At 33.9% G+C, this 24336-nt stretch overlaps 1 protein-coding gene across 1 annotated transcript in view; it reads right to left on the reverse strand.

Moving 5' to 3' along the window:
- Positions 1-24336, reverse strand: part of LOC139987824 (uncharacterized) — a 94589-nt gene that overhangs the window by 27324 nt on the left and 42929 nt on the right. The window lies entirely within an intron of this gene.

Here is a 24336-nt window from a genome sequence, read left to right on the forward strand (position 1 = left end):
TAACAAAGGGAATATTTGTTTTTGCAACATTGTACAAGGGTGAATTAAGTTACCATATATGTGGATTTTTGATGGAGGTGGTTACCGTTAATGAGGAATGCTATTTTTTGTGTGTATCTCTGATAGTAATATTTATGGCAGGGTATAAGACATTTTGTTATAATTTTTACCACTGTGATTACATATATGAATATTTGATCTCCTGACAAGATCAAAATATAAGTTTAACAAAGATATTCTGTTCTCGTTAAATTAATTTAGATTTCCACAACAAAGCTTTAATTTAACTTTTTCATCGCATCCATCAATATTCCACAAACAAAACAATCGTAATGTAGTTATTAACAAAATTATTTTCTATATTTTGCCAGTTGAAAAAATTATCGACACTTATTAAACATTTGTTCAATTGGTATGCTGACTTTTGTATTGCATTGATTTCGAATAATTCATTTTACCATCAACATACGAATCAATATTCTAAATTCTGTTTCATACTGCAATAAATACGAAGATCAATTGAAACTAAATAACCAGATCTAGAAATAATCAGTAATAAGTTCAAACTTTATCTACAGCAACACAAAAGCATTTCAAATCATATAAGTAACTATAGACATGTTCTTTTGTTTTATTACTATTATTATTATTATTATATATATATATATAAATTATATAATATATATGTTATGTATATTATATATATTATATATATATTATATATACTATTTTTATATGTTTTATCTTTAAATTATATAATTATAAAGATTATCTTTAAAAAGGTATTACTAAAATAACATAAGCTAAGAATAAAATCTAAATTCATAAAAGAGATAATAAGATCGTGCCTTATCCGCAATACACAATAACAGAAGAGTGTCTTGTAAATCATAATATTTATATTAATATTAATCGTAAATATATTTTTCCACACACACACACACACACACACACATCAAATATGATCAATTTAAAATAAAATCTACATCTGTATAAAAATAATAATTAGGAATACTAATCTTGCGCTTGATCCACGAAACGTAGCAATAGAAAAGAGCAATTCCCCGCGAGAGATGTTCTCATTTGGATTGTTTTATATTACAATGCGAACTCGGACGACCGCACTCCTCAAAGATAGGGCAGCGGCTCTATTCTTAAATATTCACAGTATTCGCAAACAATACTTATTATCTTTTCTCGTTTCACCGCATCTTCAACGCAACGCGCAAATATATCCAAATAGAATCAAAAGAAAGCGCACCCATAGGAAAATAATTATTAAAAATGATAAATTCACGCTTCATCCACCAAACACAACGACACGAAAGAATCCCATAAATCAGACCAATGTAATAGCGTAAATATATCCCTTCTTTCTGTCCACATCCCCTCACAATGCTCATAGTCAGCAAACCTGAATGCTGTGCGTTGAAATTTTGTAATTACATGAAACACATAAGATGTATCTAGTTGCGAATACACAGCCCTGTTTAAGGCGAGGCATGTGGTGGTGCTTGGAACGTGCAATATCATGATCATGGGTAGATTTAGGTGCTGCGTGTTACAAAGAGCATTCAGGCCACTCACGTATTCACAGATACAGGCAAAGAATATTGATTTGCCCAGGACCACCTGTAGGCAACTCTCGTCTAGCATTTCTCACGTATACACACACATAGACACGCACGTACACCATGTCAGTGGTTATGAATCTAGTCCAATTGCCAGCAACCAAGGAGAAATAATCACTGTGTCCGTTATGCTCTCTATTTCGATGCACTCTAACTGCACAGAAGGATAATCGTTGCGATCGATAGTCGTTTGTATTTTCTATTTCTTCGTCTTTCCTGGCTCTTTTCTCTGTTTATTCCCCATATTTTTTGTACTTCTTTTCGTCGTTAATTATTCATTGCGTTTCACGTTTATAGATAGAATCACCCGGAATTTTTCAATTCTTATGATGGTTCATAAATATTGGCACAGTTACTGATTTTATACAAAACGCAATAATACGTGTAAGCTATCAAAGGAACTGTTAATCGACGAAAATTATGTAGTACAAGTGTCCAGGATAGATGGCAAAATTTTTAAAAATCTCGTACGCAACTTGCAGAAAAATAACGAGATCGCGTACCATAAATATGAATTTAGTTCACAGCAATTCTTGGGACGCATAAATTAATTTAAGAAGATTTATAATGGAAGAAATTTTCTTTCTTTATTTTGTACTTTTCCCTGCGGTTTTATTTTCTACGGTTGCCAGTAACGGTGTAGCTAAACCACCGTGTTGAGTGTTATAACGCGATGCAGCGAGCACCAGAACAATCGAATTTTAGCCTTATCCGTGTGCCAGAACTCAGGTAGTACGAGAGTAATTTTACAGGTTTGGAATACCCTGTACTTTTAACTTGCACGCGCCACTTCTTCGCTCAATAGCCGAGACTCTGTTATAAATCTTGGAGTTTCCAGACGACCATGCTACGGCCAAGCTAACAGTTCCCGCGACAATAACTCCTACCCTCTGGAATATTCCGCGGGGATTGTACATTTCACCACCTCGACGCATACCTCCACACAGCTATACAGCACTGAGATCTGCCTTCCAAAGGCACAAAGTGCAATGGAGCGAAGGGTACGAGACATAAGAAACACCGAGAGCACGCATTTTCGACAGAATTTGCAAACATATTTTGGAAAAGTCAAGTTATATCGCTTCACGCGTCGCGAAACCGTTCAAGTATCGTAATCATCACGTCGCTATCTTTACACTCATACGCACACCTATTTTGAGGGAAAATACGTTCAAAAATCAGAATGAATCGATCGTAATCAATCTGTCTCCTGCAGTTGTGCATCGCGAGAGTGAACACGATTGGTTATACCTTTCGCTCGATTTTACAAATTGGATGAAACATATGAATAATATGCGTATTGGTTTAGGAAGTTCGTTCCGATTTACATTTCGATTTATAGTTATTCGAGTTACGTAAGTGTCATTTTGTTCCACGATCTTTCTACGCAACTTGAATACCTCATCCTTCCAAAACCTTTGAGGTTTTTCAGCGAAGAACTTTTCAATATGATCTTTTATGTTGATCAAATTCCTTAAAAATCTGAACGAACTTTGCGGCAAGCCAGTGTAACGAGAAAAGCTCGTGCAACATTCCGCAATGACGTATGCAAGGTTAAATATGTGATAATCGATTTCTTGATAAGTTCATGATCATCATCGATCTGTAACCATGACGACCTAGATTAGTTTATGATATAGGTGCTTGTTCTAATTCTAACAATACGACGTTAACTAAGTTGATATTCTGCCGAGGTGCTTTTTGTAAATTTAGTCTTTAAGCTTCTGTTTTTATGGTAAGAAGAGCCTACGTATATTTACACGTAATTTTGTTTAAAACGTATTGGTGCGGTATCGAACAAACTGAAATTATCAATTTTGTCTGTTTGAACGTATTGTGTGAGTTTTTAAGAGTAATAAAGATTTATGTATTGTTTAGATTTTTCAGCGTTGTATGCTACATTTTGTTTCACGTTTTTTGAAAATATTTCAAGAGCTTCCAGTTAACTGTTCAGTTAATGGTTGTTCAGAAACTTTGTAAAGAATGCTTGCAACGTTTCTTCTTACGTTTTTGATGTAAGAATAGTAAGTAATACAGTATGAACATTTCTTATGCAAAGTGTACTTTCTTTTTTTATCTTGGTGATATTTACATAAACTCTTTAGTTTTAAGAGACTTCCATTAGTTTTGGATTACTTGCGCTATATTCTATACTGTACGTACTACGCTTTTGCTTAAAGGACACAACTTCTTTAAAGAAAATAAAAGGAATAAAAAGTATTTTGTAATAATACGTTTGTTCTTTTATATTCTATGAAATAAGAGTAAACAATTTTTTAAATAACATGTTTATTCCTTTATACTGTATGAAATAGAAAATATTCCAAGAATTAAATCAAAGTATTCCTTGCACGTGTTTACTACCACATACTGTCTGCTCTTCGAGTATCTATGGTTCATAAATTTAATTTCTTCGCAAGAAAGGTTATAACGTAAATGATAGAAAAATGGATCTTCTCTTACCACGTGTTGCTTTCTTATGTTAAAAACGAATCTAAGAAAGAGTACGTTACCGTTAAAATACATGTTCTTCCAGTGGCAAGAATAACTGAAATGTACTTTTCTGCACGATATTCGATCGTACCTTTTGTTTATCTCTTTTTCTGAGAATAAAAAGTTCTCTCAGAAGTTTACCTCCCTCGATCAGAACGTCTGTTCTAGAAATTCTAGAATTTCAAACGTATACAAAGCGAATTTAAAACGTGTATAAATTGAATATTCTCCGGTATTAATAAAATTGCATTTTATTTAATCGCATTTAGTACAGAGGCTGTGTAATAGAAATCCTGTTATTACGATTCATTTTTATCGAGCAAGCTATTGAAAATGAATCGACCAAAGAGTTTACGTGTATCTGTATATTTTAGATTATCTCGAAATAATTTTATATGTTCGATTTTTCAAATGTTAATAGCATTCACTACCGCAGTAAAAATCGAATCTCATTTCGTACATGTAGTTGTACTTTCAGATTACAAGCTTCTGCGAACTTCTTTCGATTACTCGAACGTTTAGAATTCTCAGTATCGTCCGTTATGTTATCCTACTGGAATATTAATGATCGTTTCGTATGAAGCCTGCTCAATATCGCCATAATGTTGCTCGAAATGGTTGTCGAATTATTCACCGAATGGAAGGCAGCTATTCTACCATCGTAGTACGGAATACGATGAATGTTTGCGAATCACTCGCGATTGTGCATAGTATTGGATGTCCCTATTGTACGGCGTACCGTGTACACGAGTACAGTATGCACGAATCAAGTCTATTTATATTCTAAAGAGTACAATCTTGATACTGTACAAAGTGTCAACAGTTACGTCTTTTAAAACGCCAAGTTACGGAGTTGCGAAGGAAACTCTATTGACATTTTCTTCGTCCCTCATTTCATAACTCGTGACTATGTAAGTTTAATACTAAATTAACTTTACGTAAATACGTTGGTAAAATCAATGATATAATTAATATTTGTACTAGGAGTTTCTATAAGAATGTGCAAATTTGATGTCGTATTTTATGTCAGTGAATTCAAAGACAACAGTTAATTTTTACTCATAACTTGACCTTTAGTCATCAATAACTTGGAAACTATTAGGTTGTCCGAAAAGTGTCTTTCTTTTATAGACCCGTCTTTTACAAACGATGCATCTTTATACATTTGTACAGTTGTGATCTTTATTTTGATAGAACAAAATGAATCAAAATGTAATTCGATAAAATAATATAAAACGGAAAATGTGCATTCATTATTTCCTTATAAAACGAAAGAAACTTCTCGGACGACCTAATATGAGCAGTCAGACATACAAATCTTCGTACATCTTATGAGAGAGCCATTTTTATTTAAATGAAACATATAAATCGTGTAACATTTATTTCTTAACTATAGTAGGTCATTGTTACTAACGACTGAAACATATAGATTGTAATTTGATTTCCGAGTTTAATTTCCTTCTATTATTATCAAATTTCTAAGTAAAAAGAGGTTTAATTACCGAGAAGTGTTTTAAAGTTGGGATATAGAAGTTTCTGATATTGTAGCTGTATCTTAACAATCCATATTCGAAAGAACGAATTGCTAGAAAAAATTGTATTTTCAAGTCCAGTATATAGTTGAAAAATAGACTTGTAGAAAATTGAGAGGAGATTCGTATCATGGAAGAATCAAGTCACGTAGAAGGTATCCCAGGATGAGATCATACATACACCACAAACTTTATCTACGATAGAAGGCTATAAATATACGTAGCAAGTTGACCATACATACCAACATACCATAGTAATGTTCCTGAAAACTATATCCAATCTTATAACTTTTGTTCGTCGTTCCCCTTCACACCTTTTGATCTTCTCTTCTATATTTCATAACCAAGTACTATTTATATCAATAATTATTAGCGTATTAGTAATAGCAAGTATTAATAATAGTAAATAATAAGCATTAAATTTATAATTTTAAGTTTCATACTACAACTTCGTTTTGTATTACGAATTGGTTGCAGAATTATTTCTGAACATTATAAATCTCCCATCAAGTAATATCCTCTGTTATAATGTTCAAAAATTCTTACACAACGAACGATCTAAATTTCACACTTTGAATTCTTCTATTTATTGTAATAAATAACAGATCACCCCTGGATAACTACTTTTTCAACTATGATTAAAATACTCGCATCTAACTTCTTTTCACATCCTACAAAAATTACACGATAATAACTACAGTATTTTCTCCAATAACAAAGTTTATATGATAAAAGCTATAAACTCTCCTTAAATGTCTTAATGATTCTTCAAATTGCGATTAAAATACCGAAACCTCCAAATTCTACGCGTGTCTCTTACAATTCTCTCTTACACAAACCACAGCTCCTTATACGACACACTGATAATTGCGATCTTCTCCGATAATAAATATTCTCCCCGAAACATCGTAATAATCCTTTCAACGATTAAAACATCGATCGACGATCGGAACCTCACACTTGTAATTTCCTTTTCCATGCTACAACCGCGCTTTCACCTGTGGCCAGGTTCCTTCGACGACAACAGTCGAGTGATATGCATCAACGAGTGGACGGATCGGTCTGACGTGCGACGTGCCAATTCTACTTGATCGACGCGTGTCACAATGCGGTCATTTGGGGATGGAAAATGGTCGCGCACTTAATTTGATCGCAATCAGCAGAATGAAACGATAATCAGGAATTAATGACAGACGAAATACCGCGCGACCAGACCAGTTAAACCGCGTTAAAACAAAGCAACGACCGGGCTGTCGAAACGGAGAAAATACGCTTGCGTATGCGAATGGGAAACGGGAGCAATTAACGGCCGAGTGCGAAATCGTGTAAGCGATTCTTGAATAAATAACCAGCTGAGGCTTCGAGGCCAGCAGGATCCTAAGGGAGTGCGTTCGGGGAAAATAAGGGATTCGCTGTGTATAGTAAATTGAATGAAATGAATCTTTTAATCTGATAGCTGACTAGCGAGACTGTGTCTCTGGAATTAACACGTGTAGTGTCACTTAGTGACTTTAGTGATCGTATCTGTCTTTGCACAGAAGGCAAACGTTGAAGATGATTGACGAATACGTTTACCTTAAAGCAACGGTATATTGAGTAATAATAAAAAGTTTAAAAAATTGTTACTTGTGTATGTATATGAAATACGAATACTAGTAATTTTTGTATTGAACATTTTTTATCAACTTGATAATAATCGTGTATTCTGAATATTATGTCTATTCGTCGTTTTATTGAACATAATTATCAAGTAATTCTAGTAAATGGTAAAACTGATTAAGAATTTAACTGCATTATGTCTTTTTCAGAAAACCATTAAATACTGTGTTTCTATTGTTAATAACTAATAAGGAAGAAACATCCCTCTCGCAGACTAATAGGTATTTTAGTATATCTGTTATTTTAATGTATTGTTTATAGCCAGATAAAAAAATAACACCTTATTTCCGTTTTCTCATAATGTTGCATCGTACAGTATTTCGTTACTTTACTGTTAATGAGGTTAAGAGCAAGAGACATGCTAACGATAAGACTTTCGAGCAGAGATGTGAAATTGAAATTATGTTAGAAAAAAATGAAAGTGTGTAAGTATCCTGTGAAAATCCAGAGTCTCTACAGTCTCCCACAAATCCTCAGAAAGGAAGAAGAAACTGGTGGAAATGAAATAAGTGGCTTACTGAGATTGTTAAATCAATTTTGAGCTGATTTGTAGTTTTACAATCGTTCACTCTTCGACATAGTTACACCGTTCGTCACCTACCAACACGCTCGTCTAACTTACGACTATCGGTCCTTGTGTCCGAGAAATCGGTTGTAAATTACTATTGAACGAGATTACGGTTAACAGAGACCCATTCTGCTCATCATGGCGTCGAGTCTCCTCGTTTCGTGGAACAGGTCGTGTTTCCTTTCAACGGATTACAATTACGTGTGCTGAATCGGAAAGACTGAAGCTGGTCGTTTCTTTCTCGTTGTGCTAACGACTGTGTAATAGTTTCGAAATAGATGGCTGGAATTCGAGAAACGACTACGAACAGAGAATGTAATTTTTGAGGGAAAAGTAGTTAGAAAGTGCGATAACGAGGATAGAGAGATGATTTGTGACGCGAAGATCATTTCGGATGAATCAATGACGTCGATGTTTAAAAGGGTTATTATTTTATAAGAGTTATTGTACTGTAGGAATTTTGTTTATAATTATTTAGGTCTGTTTGAAACTCGGAAACAAACTTCCACTTTTGTCAGTTTTCTAATTTCGCTATATTATAATTATACACGTAATTGATCGTTTCTCAAGAAACAAATGGCTTAAATTAGAAAAGCAGTGTTTCTAGCGTCATCGCTTTCTGTACTTTTCATTTTATCGTGTTTATTGTACGCTTTCCAACATTTTCAAAACGTTGGTCGTCGTAATAATTTCGTCGGTTTTCACATAACTTTCAGCGACTTGAAATAAATTGTTCAATTTATCAGTTATTTTTAAAAGACCCACGTCTCTGAAACGAACAGGTTGTTTTCGTTTTCGGTTATGTCATAATAAAATCCACTTTGTTTAATCACGAGTTGACGTTAAAATCAGAAAATCAACAACAGCGTGCTTGTCGTGTTTCTCTCCTGTGATCTCCATTTGCCAACAATGGCACGATAATTGAGAATTCGTTATTCGTAAATTATGCGATCGTTTGTACTGCGACCGAAAGTTGGAAACCAGTTTAGGAGTCTTCATAATTCAATCCAGAGCGTTAATTATAAGCTTACCAGCTGACTATGAGCGCCGTGTTACGGTTAATCCCATTAACCTTGATTACCATAAACGTTATTTTCAGTACGATTTTCAAGCTATTAGATATCGTTGATAAACGCAAATGATCAATTTCGTTTGGTATTTCTTCGACGATAAATAAGCATTAGAGCAATTAGTATATCCGTATTAGCACGTTGAACACAATTTTATCTCGAAGAGCGTTATCAAAGCGACGAAAGGTAATTGTTGCATGGAATATAATATCTTCGTTTTGAAATAAAATTTACATGCAGTGACGCGTGGAAGTATTCGAATACTTAGAAAAATCTCTTGCGAATATATCGTAATGCGCGTTACACGAAATTTCAAATTTTAAAATTTCATTAACGCGAAGAAAAATTCCATACATGTACGCAAAATGAAAATTATAGTTGAAAACATATTTTCAAAATACAGATAGCGATCTGATAAATATTTGATCCGAATATTCAGCGTATTCGTATTTTATCATTGTACTTTTCATGAATAAAGTACTTAAAAATTCGAAAACAAGATACTTGAAAGCGTAGAAACACGAGGAAGGAGAATAGCAGTGTTAACAATACTCGCGCATCGACCATATTATCTACCATACATAAGGAACAATATTTCAGAACACAGAAAATTGACAAAATAAAAATTCAATGCAGCGTCGCAAACGAGCTTTACTTTGCCAAAAAACACTTGTGAAAGCCTGAAAAAGACCAAAACATTCGAAAACATTTGTCCAGGAAGAAAAAAATATCGCTATTTTTCTACTATATTCTTTTTTCTTCTATTTTCCATCCATCATTCTACATGTTCGCCACTCGAACAGTTGTCCAACGAGTGATCTTTGACATAACGTCGCTGGCGCGTGTCACGGTTAACGGGATCGATTTTAAGCACCGTGAACCGTGCTTGCTCTGCTGCTTGTTCTGTTAGCGCGATTCAATTAATTTAGAGCAATGCGCCGCAGCGCACGTTTCGTGGAAAAATCGTGCGACGAAATTGGAAAACAGAAATTGGAACGGAAGCCGTGTCTAACGGTTATACGCGTCTTCGTTCTACATGCACGTGCTCTCGCGAGATATAATCTTCGTGAAGCTAGAATCACGACACATGTGAGAAGCGTTATTACACATTTTGAAAATAAGCAGATCTTGTCTGTCGAGTCAAGTTTCCTTTCCTCAAGCTGTGTCTTCCGCGTCTTACCGTAAGTATGTTGTTTCGTTTTTAGGGTTTAATTGGCGAATTAAGTTGTTGGATGCTGTTGAGTGTTAAAATCTTTCTAACAGTGCCTCGTCTTAGTCAATCGAGAATCTTGAAACATTGGAAAATTGTTTTTCTTGTACGTAACTTGTATAGTTCGTATTATTTGTTCGTTCGTTTTATAATTACGTTTAGAAAGTTACGTTTATCGTTTATAAAATCTTTCTAACAGCGTCTCGTCTTAGTCAATAGAGAATCTTGAAACGTTGGAAAATTGTTTTTCTTGTACGTAACTTATATAGTTCGTATTATTTGTTCGTTCGTTTTATAATATTCTTAACTTCTTTGAAATATTTCACTGTTTCAAGAAATATACAGGGACATGGGTTCTGCATGATTTTTATTTACCAATACCAACTGTAAAAGAGGGAAACATACAACGATGTTCATGTAAATAGGCACTAACACTTCTGACAATTTTATTGAAATTAAATATCACATATTTTACGTGTATGTATTATATGTGTTGTATTAAACATTTCGAAATAAACAGTACGTATCTTACGCGAGTTAAGAAAACATATTGTTTCTATTTGTACATCGATTCAGAAAGTTCTTATCTTCGTGACAAATGTCCAATTTTAGGTCAAATTATACATATTGATAGGGATTAGCTGGTAGAAATATTTATTACGCAATAACGTAATATTTAAATTGTTTGGAGCCATTCTAGCTTGGCTATGAAAGAGGTCCCATATGGAAGATTAGACGAGACCGACAAATAGCCACGTATTACCCCTACAACCCTTTCGTTATAATAGAAACAGTCGATATTACACCACCACTAAACAGCACGCCATAAGTGTGCATTAACTATGTGGACGGTAAATACGTAACACAATAACAGTACGCTAGAAGTGTACATTAACCACGTGGACAGTGTATAGCTACCCCATAAGCGTAAAATAATTACCATACTTTCATTTCATATATGATAATATTATTCGCATAATAATATTAATTATTATATATTATTAATAATAATATTAATTATATTAATCATTATTAATATTAATTATTAATTATTAATAATATCATTTCTTTTTGTATTTTACTTATCATGATCAAACTGAGGATATTTATGCAAATTCGTATTTTTGTAGGTATAATTAAAAAGATGGAACTTTATATGTAGTAAATTGTTTCATCTACTAAACATTATAAAGAATACCGTACGTTGGATATTTTATGTATTTTTTGCGTATAATGCACTGTGTAAGTTTTTGCTTTAAATTTCCTATAAACGCATAAAACTTCGCAGCCTAGTTGATATATATCGTGAATGACTAAAAAATTTGTAAAATATTATTTTCCTTGAGCTATGAAATTTGTAAATATAAATTATAGATATTCTTATAAATATCGATTTACTTTCACGGTAAGACTTTTCTTTTAATTAAACGAAACATGCAGCTTTCAAATGCAACATTTCTCGGATAGTTTTAATGATCGAAGGATATTCTTTCTATTGTTTTTAATAAAATTACACGCTACTTGCCGATATTTAAAACAGCTATCGCCATCGTATTTATCGTAATAATTTCATTTAATTGAAATATTATAGTTAACTCACTGTGGCAAGAAACTGGGTTATCCAAAAATAATAAATAACATATTATTGTTTTTAATAAAATGACAGGCTATTCGCCGATATTTGAAACTGCTATTGCCATCGTATTTATCGTAATAATTTCATTTAATTGAAATATTATAGTTAACTCACTGTGGCAAGAAACTGGGTTATCCAAAAATAATAAATAACATATTATTGATTTTAATAAAATGACAGGCTACTCGCCGATATTTGAAACTGCTATTGCCATCGTATTTATCGTAATAATTTCATTTAATTGAAATATTATAGTTAACTCACTGTGGCAAGAAATTGGATTATCCAAAAATAATAAATAATATATTCTTGATTAAAAGCGTTATCGAACATTCATATCACGTTTATGCAATTTCTACGTATCACTTCCACTTCCTGATTATTAATGATGGAATCAAAAATAACACGAAATATACGGTTGAATAATAAATCGGTCACGTACGTTTCGTAGAAGGAGGAACGTTTCGCTCGAAAAGGAACTTAAAAAGATAGCGAATGGCTTCGTAAACAGTTTGCTATCTGTTATCGGAAAGAAGATGAAACCCGTGAATCGTGAGTGGAAAATAAATTCCAAAGGTACGACCCATCCGCTGCGAAATTATAAAAATAACTGAAGACCTTTAAAAACGACAGGAAGCGAATTATGAAAGAACGAAATACGACGGTTATTCATCGCGAGTAATCTCGTTAGAGGCATTACAGAATGAACTGTGGATTTCATTTTCGCGGATATTATTTCTGTCGAGGAATCAACGCACATTCTCGTGACGAACAGCCTACGGTGTGCTGTGCATCTGGTGAAAAAGAAAATTAGTCTTTTATGAGACTTATAATCTCGTTTCGTTGCAAATAATCGCGTTTTATGGAGCTTCGCTACAGATATTCCTGATCATCGTCTGGGTAGAGACAAATTTCGAGAAGAGGAAGGTCCTTAGAGAATTTAGTTTGATAGATTCAGATTCATTCACACTTTTAGTACTTTTATTACTGTGGAGCTGACGAGAAAATGCTTTTATTACACGGCGCATATAGTTCGAACCGTAAGCAATTTTCTGGATAATAACAAACGAATATCGGTAGATTGAAAATCATTAGCGAGACAATAAAAATATAGAGATATTATCATAAGATACAAGAATAGAACAAGGTCGAAGTAAATGATTAAATTAAACGACTGGAAATAGAGGATACTCGAATAAATAAATTGATACAAGTAGATAAATGGAAGACAGCAATGCACGAAGAATAAGAAGAAAAGAGACGAAGAAGTTTAATCTCTGTTCTACGACAGACTACTATAAAATTCTCAGCCCAGAGAAAATCGAATTCTACGTTGTCTACTAATCTACATATGTCGCTTATTTCATCTAATTAAGAATAACTTCATTAGGTATACGTTAGGATGGTTTGACGATGCCATCCTAAAATTAACAAACACTTGCGGGCTTCGTGCGAAAGCGTTTACCCGAGCTTAGATTAAACTCAAACTACTTTGCCTTCATTTAATAAAGAAGCAAAACCTCCTTGAAAAGAACCAATTTTTTCCTTCAAAATAAACATCGAAGAATTTTCATCAGAATACAACAAAAAAAAAAAAAAGAAATTGAAAAAGAACTATTAAACATGTGCAACCATTCGTTCACCCAACTAACTCTAAAACCAAAACCTGACTTCATCACAGAATGAAGGAACTGTATCCATTGGGACGAGTTTATTCGTGGTAACGTGACGTACGTCGCGTTGTTTCGTTTAATTGGCGGAAAAACCGGAAAGAAAATAAAAAACCCCGCAACGCGGTGAAAAAAGCTCTTCGTGGAGACGAACAATGCGTAATAAACAGTAAAACGAGAGTTTCGTTATTACAGACGTGCCCCTCGGCCTTCGACAGTTTCTCTACTTCTGAATCGATTTGAATTGGAAGGTTTTTACCAGCTGCCTGTTCCACGTTCTCGTGGATCCTCGTACCGAGTTCTGATTTTAAAGATTCACGTGCCACCAGATGGAAAATACAGGATTTTTGTCTGTGTCGTAGGTGTGTCTGTTGATCGACATCGTCAACTTTCTTCATTCATTCAATGTCTTCTTTAGGATTTCTTCGTGACACTACATGAAATGGAATTTTGTTTCACGAGATGGAATTTTTATTTGAACTTGATTTATGTGGAATTTTTGGGCGGGTCCAGGTGGTTTTAGTAAAGTAATTTTGTAAAGTAGCAGAATTTTTCTCCACTGTTTTGTCCTGCCGGAAAATAAGTTGCTTGAAACCCTAGCTATTGTGGTCTTAATTTCATTAACCACAAGCATTGTTGCTAGAAGACGGCGCAGGGAAACTCTATACATAAAGAAATATAAAGAGCGACGACGCTATAAACATTATTCTTTAAAATTCACATTGTTATTCATGATTATTTAGACAACCTTATTTCAGCAAATAAACTCATGGAAGTGAGTTACAGTTTTGTCGAGAAATCGAACGCCGATTACATATTTATGAACGCCAACTATATTTCTAGACACTGAAATTGAAGGATCCACAAAGATGAAGTGGATCAGTTTGACTTCTGAGTGGCTTAAATATACGCAACATTTCGCACTATACTTCATTCTCGTAATATTTGTCTTCAAAATTTCAAGGTAACGATTCACACATCCATCCAAGCATTTTTGTTTCACAAAACCACCGATCTTCGTCAACCATCGACAAATCCATCGAACAAGGAACGAAGAAGGGAAGAATTACTAAAAAGTGATGGAAGCTTCTCCGGAGCTTTGTGTTTTTTCCATCGAACGTTTCAGACCCTTGCTCTGCTCGTAGCTCGCGTCGCTCGAGAAACATTTACCCCGAGTCTGTTTGGACGGTCGACGAGACACGAGGTCTCAAGCCTTGAAGAAGAACGCTTGACACGAATACGGGAAATGAGATGGAAATATGATTTGTAGCTGTCGCCTTGCGGGGCTTATTAGAAGCGAACAGAGAGAAACGTTCGACCGACATCCTCTTCAATTACGTCGTTTCAACTCGGCAAAGAGAAATCACATTAATGTTCGGCAAACAACTGGTCCGCGGACGCGAATCTTCCAGTCGAATAGTTTGCCAGCCTTTGATATGCTAATTTCCTCGAGATTCTTCTATCCTGGCCGAAGAGCCAATGTCTTTTTCCTTCGTTGCTGTGTTTTCTTTCTGTCGCTAAGTCTGTCCTTATTTAAATCTGATTATAGATGGACTTATACTACTTGGACGATGATTGAATCAGCTCGAGTATTTGGTTGACGCAAGAGATGATTTCCGCGAGGTTTCTAAGGTCAGATTTTGCTTGTGTCGTTTGTTCGATTGTGACTTCAAGTGCGCGTTACGTAGAAATCATGGAAGTTTCTATAATGCTCGACTTATACTACTTGAACGATGATTGGGTTACTCGTACTACTTGATTGTAATGTAAACTACTTGGAAAAAATTGTGAACTACCGAAATAATGTTTCTGCGACTTCTTTGAAGTCTAATTTATTTGCGTTCTCCGTATAATCGTGATTGGAAGTGTGTGCTAATTAAAAATTGCAGAAATTATCATCATGCTTGACTTGTACCACTTGGGTGATAATCGACTACTTGGTTGAATGGAGTGATATTTCTGCGACTTCGTTGAAATCAAATTTATCTGCATTCTTCGTACAATCGCGGTTTCAAGTGTGTACTACTTCGATATTACAGATGTGATCATAATGCTTGACTTATACTACTTGGATGGTAATTGGGTTACTTGTATTATTTCATTCAATATAAAGCGACAGTTTCTGCGACACTTTAGCGTAGATTTATTTCGTCTGTTTCTGAAAATCTGTTTGTGAAAATCTCCACAGTAATATGACGATTAAAAATGTGTAACACAATTTGTATTTTAGTGATGTGAAAGTATTTTTGTAAGGGAAGACGTCAGTTGTTCTAACTAAAATCTAATTAGTCTGCGATATAATATTCTTTGTTACTCGTGTTTATTTCTCACTAGTGTGACGATTCGTTCATTCCATCGCTGTTGACTTCTTCATTTTTGTCATTAAAATATTTTTCCAGTGTCTCAAAAATCCGATTTAGAATAACGAACAATTTCCCTAAAGTTTCATAACGATTTAAACGAATTACCAGTCTGTCCAAGAAAAATCGTGAAAAGTATCTCGACACGAAATATACAAGTACGAATTTCATAATTTATATAAGTACAAGTTTTCATTGTACTTATGTGTGTAATAAAACTTTTCGTTGGTGCGCCAGTACGACGAAGTTATAGTAAGGTTACGTGTTTGATAAATCTTCCATTTCGACTACTTGTACGTCGCACGAAGTCGTGGTTATGCCACTTGCGTTATTAAATTTTCACTTACGCTTCTTGCATGGACGAAGTCGTGGATGCTCTACTTGCATCATTAAACCGTCTCCTGCACTATTTGTCTGACAAAAGTCATAGATGCGTCACTAAAAGAAAATCATTGTGTCTCCTTTATTAATAAATATTCCTGGAGAGAAAGAGAGAGAGAGAAAAAATACGTTCTACTGCTTGTGATACGAAAATCGTGATTGTACTACATAGACTGTTAAACTTTCAGTTAGACTTTTTGTACCGCTGAAGTTGTGGTACTGTCAGCTGTACTACTTGTCTGACAAGTGTTATAAATATACCACTGCGAAAATGTCATTACCACGTTTCTCTTATTAATTAGAACATTTTTCTAAAAAAATTCTTAAGCATTTACAATAAGCATTTCATTCGTCATATTTTGTATTAGAAATTTTCAGTTTTATTATTTTTGCGACGATCGTGATTGTACTACTGTTTCGTACGGTTATACTACTCGTCGGAGGAATATACGAATATATACACGCAATATAAATTCATTCGAATCAACAATTTTAAAGCGTTATCGAAAAGCTTGGAAATGAAAAAGATACTCGTTAACCATCTGCACCTGCTTAATTGATACCAACAAAAAGCATTAACGTGATTACAAAAAAGCAACGCCAATTTCACTGTTTGCAGAGAATCTTCTATTTTTACCATTTATACCTTCCACTTCCCCTTCAATCGTTTTCCTCCTCCGAGCTTTTTCTATTTCTTTCTACACATTAATCATTCTACCTTTACTATAGAGTGTTCACCTGCTTGTTAAGATTAAGATAATTACTTGTCTGTCTTTTGCTACCCCCTTTTACCGTCGGTAAATTTCTAAACAAATAATTAAATTTCATAATTTGTCCAGTCCATATGAACGTAATAAATATCGTTTTCGATTGGTATACTAAAATAACCGATTGTTCACTCAAGATATATGTATTATAATAGCCTGTCATTCAGTTCCTACGAACCTAATTAAAACCTAACTAACCTACAGTAAAGGCAACGAATTAAACAGTAAAGACAATTTATCAATTCAAGCCAAAAGAAGAAATAAAATATCAGAATAAAAGGCTAGATAAAATAATAAAAAATATATAATAATATAATAAAATAATATATAATAATAATAAAAAAATAAAAAGCTAAATAAAGCTAAGGGGCTACTCAATAGCATTGAGTAGCCCTCAATTGAACTCGTTAATGAAATTGACTGCCTCCGAAATACCGAACAACGAAAGCTGCTCGTACCATCACCCTCCATATTCAATACACATACCTATATACTTGATCCCATAGAACACCATGATACGCTTTTCAAGCAGAGAATAAACTGGCACTCGAAACTTTTTCCCTCGATCCAGAGGTAATGATTGCTGGTGTTTCTCGACGACTCGTCAGGCGGACGCGATAACAGCGACGAAACGGCGAGATCAGAGCGTGAGCATCGAGTCTAGGGGTAGGTAGGCCTGTCTTTAGAACATCGAGGCAGCGCGTGCCACGGTTGCAGTGGCAAGAGACGTTAGAGGGAGATAAGAGAAGAAAGAGAAAATACAGAAAGGCCGAGAAAGAGGGAGAGACAATGGAATAGAAGGGAGAATGCCAGGGAGGCTTTTTCCGCGAGCTTCAAGTGGGCTGCAGTTAAAAATCCGCAGCAAATTAGCAGGGCGAGGAGGGAAAGCTGGCTATTGTTAATTTTACCAGAGGCTGTAGGAAGTCGGTAACCGGTCGGACGATAAAGGGACAAAGGACACGGGGGGCTGCGGAGGGATGCGTTTCGCGGTGAATGGAGGGTTGAACGAAAATCGACCGGCGGAAGGAACCGTGTAAACCGAGGAAAAATTAAGGAGCGTCGGATGGTGGGAAAGCGAAGAACAAATAGATGCTCGAGAGATCGCTACGGGGATGAATGAATGGATGGGAACGACAAACGGGGTGAGATGAATAGGGAGAATAGTGAAAATGGCAAAGTCTTTCCCTATCGTTGATGTTTCCTTTGTATCTTTTTGGAAAACTTTGTTCTCGTTATCGGTTAAGGAAATGCGGCTACTCAATGCGATTTACTTATATTTTCGAGCTGTTTCAGGGTTATTGGAAAGAATTGAAAAAGGATTTACATCGAGTTTTGGAGTTTTTAGTGATTTTAGAAGTTGTTGACTGGTGTTTAGTTCATTTTGGAATAAGATAGTTTTAATGTTAGTTAGTTTTGTTTTATTTAATAGTTGTAAGATGTTTAGAGTAATAGAGGAAATAAGGTGATTTTAATGAAGGAATTACGTTGACTTTTGATCTTTCTGTATATAAGTTTCTATATACAAATATATGGAAATAATACGTAATAACATGATACGTAACGTTATTTCAGTGATGTTTTTATAATTAGAAAAATAAGATATTTCGTTAAAAATCCTACGCGGATTCACATTCTACTCAAACGATGGAGTATTACGTATCTGTCGCAACATCCGTTTATTGCTAACGAATCTTGCACGGTTTTTATTATCGAGATTAAACAACGCGACGCTCGAGCTTCGTGGTTCGTTTGCCGTGCAACCGCAAACTGCCGGCACAAATACATTGACCGCTATAGTGTTTATCCATGTGCTCGGAGTTTAGTTAAGTCCGACTGACTTAAATGTTCGACAAATACGAATGACAAACCTACGCACAGCGAATATTCGACGAAAAATTCGAAAGGACGATTCTTCGAAATTTTTAATAATTTTTGTCTCCTCTAGTAATTACCGTGAAAAATGTCTGTTGTTTTATTTATTTTACTTATACAACAAATTATTGTAACAGGAGGATTATTAACTATTTAATAGAGAATATATCTCTTCTATGTCCGAAAAAATTTTTAAATCTATAGAAATTTGTTAAAGAATCCGGAGAAATTTTTTAAATTTTGCCAAAAAGAATTCTTCGCGATGTACAATAAAAATTCGTTTCTTCAAATACCAGAGGAAATTCTACGAAAATAGAAATGATTGTGAATTTAAGAAGAATGATTCTTTCTTTAACTACAGTGAAGTTTCTTAATTCCAGAGAAAACTCTCGAAAGCGTAACAACAAAGAATTCTTTAAAGCTCCAGCAAGGAACATCCCTCTTTTTTTTTTTCACAATCCAGCTTTCTAAGTCTATTAGAGAGCCTCTTTACTTTCTTAAATCCGCATAAAAATCCATCACAGAGTCCAGACAAAATCATGGAAATTTTAAGAAAAGGAGCATTCTTAAACATCCAGAGAGATCCAAAGATTCTTTTTGCAAAGTCTAACACGATTCTCTAAGCTCGGAGCAAAGTTCGTTAAAGAACGGAGAAGAAATTCTCGAAAGTCGAGCGCAGAGAAATTCTTAAAGATTCATTCTCTAAGCTGAAGAGAGTTCTTTTTCTTTCTTAAATGTCTCGACATGCAGGATACAGAATGATCCAAAACTGAGGTCATGTTTTTAAATGTGTTCCTGAAACGAACGAACAGACACGAAACAAAATTCTACATTTTATTACACGTTCACGTTTCTCTAGGTTTTCATATACTAAATTTTACAAAAGTTAAAATGATTGAAAATAAAAGTTAGAGAAGTCAGAGGCAACAGAAGTTGAAATAAAAATATTCTTTTAATTAATTGTTTCCAGAATTAAAAGTTAGAAGTTATTTTCAGACATAGGTATCTTACTATATTTGTACAATATTCTTGTTAAATCACATTTTAATTAGCGCGATTAATACAAAATCGATAATGGCAATTTTAACTTCTCTTTCGCGTCAAATTATTCCAATTCAGTTACTAAGAAGATTCGACTTCCTCTTATTCTCCGGGACGAAAAATCATATGAAGATCATTGTCCATATATGTGTCATTAAAAATATCGGAAAAACCGTGACTGGCTAACTAATAATTCCTTAAGATGAAATAAAGTAAAAAAATGAAAATAAAATGTTATTACCTTGGAAAAAGACCACGTACATAATTCTAAACAAATTTGAATCATAATTTAAAATTGAATAAAATAATCGTTCTAATTTGGTGCTGAAAATGTTTCGTAGCCCCGTCCTTTCACCTTTTCAAAGATAACAGAATACAAATTTTTATCAAACATTCAAGAATTTGTTCATCTATTCGTAATAGCGTCAGAGGAGCTCGATTTACAAAACGATAATAACACAAATAATCATAAACTTCTTAATACGTGAGTTTTGGAAGAACGTGCAACGTCGAAAGCTCGTACGAAATCTCTTTATATGCTTCACGGTGTCTAGAATCGATGATGAGACCGGATGGTATTATCGAAGTCTTCGCTGCAACGTGACTCGCTATTCTACCATGTGTGCCTCCAGATTTACGTGAGTCGAGTTTCGGATAGATTCTGTATCATTTCGCCAATTTCCACTGAACAGACACGAAAACTTTGTTCATGTGTCTACACACAGTTACAAGATTGTTTGGGGTATTGTTAAATCAGTAAAATGTTTTCCTTCAAGCCAAATATTGTTGCTGATAACTGAGTGAGTCTAGCGAGATTGTGATTCGACGTGTTAGTTTATTATGATTGGTTGCATAGTGTGTATTTGAAATGTTATTTGATAGAAAGATAAAAGAACAAAAATGGGGAGAATTTGTAAGAGGAAAAGGAATTACGATAAATTGTGGTAAAGAGGAACGAAGAACTTGGGCGAAAGAAAGATCATAAATCGATACAGGAAATTCGAAATTACATAAATTGCTATGAATCAATAGGTACTAATCTATAATTCGAATTTTTTATTCTCTTGTATATACTTATAGTAAACTATGCAGGCAATTGATGCGATTATAAATGAAAAAAGAACGAATTTGCGATAGAATAAATGGAAGTACAAAAGATATGGGACAATTTGAACGGAAGAATGAATAAAATTGCTGCAACTATAAATGATGAAAGACCAAAATGGAATTGTAATAAAAGAAATGGGAAGCATAGGAAATGTGAAGCGATTTCAATAAAAGAAGAAGGAGTCGTGGTAGATCGTGACAAAATAAGAACAGAAACAAGGAATTGGAAAACTTTGGATGTACGAAGAATTTAGATAAAGGGAAGAAGAATTGTGATAAACCGAGGTAAAATAAAAAGCAATACGGAAAATGTGCAATAATTCTGATTAGATTTTACCTTTAGCTTTTAAGAATACGAATATCTTGGGGAATATTTGAAATAATTTAAACCAAATGTTGTGTACAAATGTTGTGCATTGTCCACTTTCAATTTTCTCAAAAGCTTCTCAACTCTTAAATGCAGCAATAATTCTTCATTAACTATTCCACGTATACATACTTCGTAAGAGTTCATCTTTGCTCACTCTTATTCCCTCTTTCTCCATTTTTCTATCTTTCTTCTCCTCCTTTTTCTTTTTTTTTTTTTTTTTTTTAGTTTAAATATTTCTTTCACTTGACATAATAATATTTGTAAAAGATTTGAAGTAAACTCAGACGAAATTTTGTGTTCACATGATCTTTCTCAATTACATCAAACACTCTTCTTTCACAAGTGTAACTTTATAGACCACGAGCTCATCATTCCCATATCAATCATTCTGAGCCAAACATTTTTCACTCGCTCTACAGGATCCTGTCGCTGCACAATCGTGATCGGAATTTGGGTTTGCGTGTTTGCAGAAATAAGTGATTAGCATCGACTGTGAAGGATTTGAAATAATTCGAAAAAATAGCGATCAGAATCTACGCATCTTTGCATGTTTCTTCAGCATTAATTGTAGTAAAATTTAAAATAATCGCGACTGTAATTTGTATTGTATTTGTGCTTCTAGAAGCGAGTATTAAAATTCTTTGTAAAAAGTTTAAGATGATCTGGTAGAATTGCGAACAGAATAAATGTAAAGGTTCTTTGTTAATAGAGAAATTTGACAACATTTTTATTCCAATTTTTCATTTCTTCTTTCGCAATTTTAATATTTCTTTTTCCGTTTTTCACAATATAAGAATCGAAGAACATCTCTTGATAGTTCAATTACCTTTTTCTGCTACCTCTATCCAAAAGTAATTGCGTTCGTTTTATATTACCTTCGGATATATTTTATAATATTCCATTGACACAGCGAATGTTAAGAAGCGTTCCTACAGATTAGATTTGAAAAGGACGGCGCAAAAGTGAAGGAAATTATACTGAGAAACGGTTGCTCGTTTCGCATTCATACGTATTTTAAAATTCATGCATACCAAGCTAGGCGAAAAAAGAGAGCTTAATATTGACATAAATCCAAACGCAGTAACGAATATCAAATAGCTATTATGCCGTGTAAAATATAAATACCAACTACTGGTTATATTTAAGTGAAAGTTGCTATACGATAATCACGTTTACTTAAAAAATGAAATTATTCATATAGTCTGATAAACTAATAATATTCTATATATATAATTTTAATAATAATTATAATAATATTATATATATAATTTTTAGTGTGGCTAGCAACTAATAAAGAAATCAGAAAAATGTCATCCAACTACTATGAAAGTTTAGTCTAGAATGCTATAATAATAACGAGAACAATAACGTAGAAAGTAGAACAATAGTATTATCCTGGCAAATGTAACGTAGAAGATAATAACCATAGAATATATGTGCATGTGTCAGAATTGATTCAGTCTTCGTCGTTGCAGAGTTTAGTATTTCCTTGAAAATCTATCTTTTCGACAAAAATTCAACCTTCTCCTCTCTTTTGTTTGTCTCGAATTTTGCGATATAATTTCAACTTCAAAACTCGAGCGAAAACATTCCACTGCTTTGATCGTAACGCCACGATTTGAAACACGAAAATAGCATCGTATTTTAATTAATTGAATTTAACATCGAGCTCGATCAAAGTTAACGGTCTGCCTTCCGATTCCACGTTCTTTTCACCGTTACACAACCGTACGAAGAAATCGAAGAAGTGTAACAAACTTTGAGTTGCGAGCCAACGAATGGCCAGAGGCCAGTGGTTTATGCACTTTGCCTTGCAACTGTCTAACTTATTCGTGGCTTGCGACCGCTCGTTCTCCACGTTAAACTTTATTATTTATTTTCCCTACGTTCTTTTCAAACAGCTGGCGCCATTGTCGCTGCCAATATGTCGCTATTTTCTCAGCGCAATATCTTCCCAGTGATAAAGAATTAACTTTCTGAAAGTGTCGTTGTTACATCGGAAGTTCTTGTACCGGTTATTCCTTTTGTTAAATGCCAATTCTTATTGGGCGACGTATACAGTTGATCAAAAAATGGTCAAAAACGATTTTCATTTTATAAAACTTATGCTGTTGTCGATCACATTTCTAATAAGATGAAATCGTGCTCTAGCAATATGTTCGAATAGTTTCAATCGTTCGATTAAAGCAACAAAGATCGATTCAAAATCGATGAAAATAAAGTAACTTTTTTAAACGTCCTGTAAATTTATGATCGATATTTTTAATGTAATAATGAATTTTATGAAAATAAATCCTGATTTTATTATCTGTATGATTTACTTAACTTTTAGTTGTACTACTGGCATCGTAGAAATCACGATTGTACTAGGTAAACTTTTAATCGTACTACTTGTACGAGGATATTCAGTGTTGATGTACTTGCATGATCAAGCTTTGGCCGTGCTACCTGTCTGATAAAGCGCGTGGCTGTACCACTTGACAAGTTTTAACAGTGTTACTTCTCTGACGTATATTGTCGGATCATGTTATCTACATGTACCACTTGCTGCTATCTATCTTCAACACACTAAGACCTAGATTATCCAAATTAATCATCGGACACGCTATTCGAATAACTTTATATTTCGTATAAGAGAAAATTATTTATTTTAAATTATTTGCACAATCTTAATATAAAATAGGAACAAAAGTTTGTTGCTACAAATATAATGATTTACTTTGATAATCTTTTCTCGGTCGCCAATCTTTTCTTAGAGACGATCATCTCGAAATTTGTCATTAATCGTGGTTTCATTATATTTATTTTAAACAACATTAAATTGCAATCGTACAAAGTTAGGAAATCAAAATGACGTCACATTCAAAATTATCGTAACACGAATTTCCCTGCACTAGAAGAATATTTCAACGCGTGACTAAAAATTAGAAAGAAGGAACATTAAATTTACCGATTATTATTAAAACTTA

Source organism: Bombus fervidus, chromosome 5 (assembly GCF_041682495.2).
Source record: "Bombus fervidus isolate BK054 chromosome 5, iyBomFerv1, whole genome shotgun sequence".
Taxonomy (NCBI): domain Eukaryota; kingdom Metazoa; phylum Arthropoda; class Insecta; order Hymenoptera; family Apidae; genus Bombus; species Bombus fervidus.